Source organism: Brachycentrus maculatus, unplaced genomic scaffold, assembly GCF_059751285.1.
Source record: "Brachycentrus maculatus isolate JH-2025_06_01 unplaced genomic scaffold, ASM5975128v1 h1tg000197l, whole genome shotgun sequence".
Classification (NCBI taxonomy): domain Eukaryota; kingdom Metazoa; phylum Arthropoda; class Insecta; order Trichoptera; family Brachycentridae; genus Brachycentrus; species Brachycentrus maculatus.
In genome coordinates, this window is record NW_028280948.1 from 283,517 (window position 1) to 287,888 (window position 4,372).

Consider the following 4,372-nt stretch of genomic DNA (forward strand, 5'->3'; position numbering starts at 1 on the left):
GAAATCATTGATGAAGGTATGATTTTATTTAATGCATTTGCCAAATAAATAAATAAATAGAAAATTATTACATATTTTGCTTTTGAATTATTTATGTTTAAATCGCGGTATTTGTAGCAATGTAATCTCAAAAGTTCTGGTTACCAAAAAGTTTATGAATTACTTATTCCAAATGAAATTAACAAACATGATAAAATTAATTTAGAAATTTGGGGACCCCCTATGCCGACAGATCTCCAGAACCAGTAATTACTTCAATAGTAAAGTCTAGGCTAATAACCTGCGGTCTGCCGCAGGGCTAAAGGAAAATGTTCTGTTAAATTCATATAACCCAATCAAGCCTGCTGTAGCACGTGGCGCAAATCGTGATGGAACATTTCTAATAGTATGTGCGACTAAATGGATGGGATTCGGACAACATCATTAAAAAATAAAATCTGTTTTCGTTCCGTTTATGAAAAAAAAAGTAATAAATAGTGATAGTTTTTGTTTTATTCACTAGTGAAAACATAAATCTGCCACTTGTCACCCTGTACATATCATGTTAATCAAATAATTTATGTTTTTAAATATTTTGTTACAAAAATATTAAAAAAATAATCCACACTTCATTTGATATGTAAGCTACGATTACATATTAACATTCCGTCTTGTTATTTTCAAATGCAGAGTATTATTTTTGAAACAGTTTTTTACGTTTATTGTAATCAAACACATGTTTTTTTTTCAGCAAAATAAAATTTATTTAAAAAATTATCCATCTTTATAATGCATGATACATAAATCCAAACCACACATGTTTATATATATATTTGTTATTTTATTATTGGATATAAATATATATATTTAGCTTCCTACCCATAACCCCATGGAAGCGGGCAGAACTCAAATGGTAACTTTTGATTTACTTTAGAAAATAATATATTTTACTACTATATTTTTAATACTATAACAATAATATATATTTTTAATGTACAAGAAAAATAGTATTTTAATCTAGCCCCCACCGAAATATTTAAAAAAAAAAAACACTCTTTTGAAATAAAAATAAAACATAAGCAAAATAACAAGTAAACTTAATTAAACAAGCAGTAAGGTAAATATTAAAGATGTACTGACTTCCGGTTTAGCTAATTAGCTGACAACAAACTAACTAGCCATTTTTGAATATGCTTCTTCTCAGAATCAAGGATTTTTAATAAAAATAAAATAAATTATCTTCTAATCGAAACAACAAATAACTTTTTAAAGACCATAAGCTGCCATTCATTTAAAAAAAAGTTTCTTTGCCCTATCTTTCTGATGGTGATTTTATTTTCATAAAGGATTTTTTTTAAATAATGTCTTCATATAAAAAAAAATATGTACAAGGTATCATTAACTAAATCTATATTTTTTTCTGGTTTAACTAATAAACCAAATAATCAGCAATTAGCAATATATATATATATATATATATATATATATATATATATATATATATATATATATATATATATATATATATATATATATATATATATATATATATATATATATATATATATATATATATATATATATATATATATATATATATATATATATATATATATATATATATATATATATATATATATATATATATATATATATATTTATATTTATATATATATATATATATATATTTTTTTTTATTTCAGCTGATAAATCAGTTTTTGCATTGGACACCCTCATATTTCAAAAAGAAACAAAAATCTTTTTGAAAACAATATCTTATCTTTTGGTGAAATCAGTAAATTGGTTTACTTTCATACTTCCATAATTGAGCAATACAAAAACTGTCAGTTTAAAAATGTACATAATTTTTTTTTTATCACAACTGTCCAAGATCATAATTTCATTTCACATTATATAAAATATCTAATACATATTTTCATTATGGCAAGTTTATAATAAACAATTAAGCCTGTTGTCAAATTTACAATATTACAATGGTATAAGGAAATAAATGGTATAATAATGTAAGGAAAAAATGCAAGGCTGAGATAAGCAAAATTAATAAAATTAAGAAATGTGTGTTGAGATGGTTTGGGCATGTGAATCAAATGAGTGAAGAAATAACTGTAAAACAAATTTATGAAGCGAATGTGATTAGTAATAGAAGCGGAGGAAGACCGAACAAAAATTAACATGATCGAGTATTTTAAATACTTGAAAGTGGTCAGGTCAGGAGTTGGAATAATAGGTAGGACGGTTAATACTAAAACTGGGTACACTGAACTCCCCATTTACATTATTCCATGCGATACCGTGTAAAAAAAAAGTATACTAAAATAAAAATTAATTATGGTGGACAGGTTTCCAGTACTGAGTAGTAAATGTGAGCGAGGAACGTAGGAAATTCCTAATTACTGTTACCCATTGTCAAATGTGTGTTAATTTTTTTTCCCTTTTTTTACACGTTCTCTGCACCGTGTCAATTGGAAATTGTGTAAAAAGGGAGTTCAGTGTATATCACATCTAGACAAGTTATGGAAGAATGTTTGATTTATTTTACTCAACTTACATCTTATGATTGATTAAAATCGCCTTTATCAGTAACATACAAATATAACTCAATTATTAAAAAAATAATTTAAATATTCTCTTTACTCTGAATACAGAAATTTTAATTTCCTAATATGTACTGGTACTGAGCCCACTAACACTTTAGTATTAAAAATAAGTATAGAAAAAATCATAAATTATGATTGTTTCTTTCACTGTATATTACCCTACTGTTAGTTTGTGACACAAACCATACATATTAGGACTATTAAGTTACGACAAAAGAAACGTAACATGATGTTTGATACTATTGAGTTTGGTTTAAGAAGATATACTCCATAAGGATACATATCATGGAAAATTCAAAACCGAATACAAAGGTACAAGAAAATTGCAGATACTAAACTTTTTCTTATGAGGCCAGAATTATACAGATTTTTTTTTAATAAAACTTGTTTAGTTATTGTAAATTTGTTGAAAAGAAACAATGTTAGTTAATTGATAGTTATTTTTTACAAAATTATTTAACTGCATTACGAATTAACCCATCTTGTGTAGGTATACTATCATGAGTCACAAAACGCAATTTAAAAGGAGAAAGATTTTTGAACATATTTTTTCAAGTACATTAATAGTGCTTTCCTAGAGTTTTGCATCCAAAAACCTTATTTTTATTTTTTCAAATTGTCAATTTGAGGATTAATATAGTAAACGCGGGAGAGGTCGACATTTACGTTAATTAAAACATGAAACTGCAGATTTATTTCACAAGTTGAAAAAAAACCTGCTATCTAACATGTGGGTGCCATTTATTTTAGTGAAGTGCAATTAAGACACATCCACAGTCAATTTAATATGCTTTTTATCTGTTATTTGAAGGCAAAAAAAAAACAATTTGATTAGGTTCAAAGTAAAATGAATTTTTTAAATACCTAGAATAATAATGTACGAAAAACTAAAAAAAATTCAATGGATGTCTATTATATAAAATATACTAACCAAAGTGAAATAGGACTAATATGGCCAGTAGGACTAATAAACATTGGTTTAAAGGACCAATCAATAGAGGCATTTGCGCTGATCAATAACTAGCCCCAAGGAACGAGTAATGGGCTCTTGAATGTCAAACCTCGGCATGAAAAGCCAACTAAAAGAGGTCTAAGAGGCCATCCAACTGAGAGACCAATCTGAAAGGCCAACCAGTGTTGGCAAAAAAAGATAACAAAGGCCCAAAGGGCCAACTTAGTATATAACAGTTGGCTATAACTCGCCCAAAGAGCTAACCAATAGAGATCTGAAAGGCTGATCAACATACCATATTACGGTCAGCCTTAGCTGATTATTATCTCTCTAACCCTTATCCGCACTCCAATGGTGCATAGGGCACTGCATCATATAAACGCAGTGTTATCTTGATTGTAAACACATGAAGGAAAGGTGATCAGCCCTCCGCTTCAGGTACCAGTCCAGGGTAATATTGAATAAATATTAAAGTGAAAAAATCACTAATATTTATTTGACCCCTCTGGGAATCGAACCCGGGACCTCCAGAACGGTAGCCGAGCCATCTACTAGTATGTATTTATTCATATTTGACAACATATAAATATCTACAATATAATCAAAACTGTATAATATAATCAAAATGTAACTTTGTTTCTGTGTAATTTTGTAACAAAGTTTTTTTTTTATTTGTTTGGCAGTCACCCAGTGAAAGGATGTAACAACATTTTAATTATAAAATGGAAAATCACAAAGCTAGTGCTTCAAATATAAATTATATATATATATACATATATAAATATCTATTCATTAAATGGTTATAACATATTGAACTTGTGTC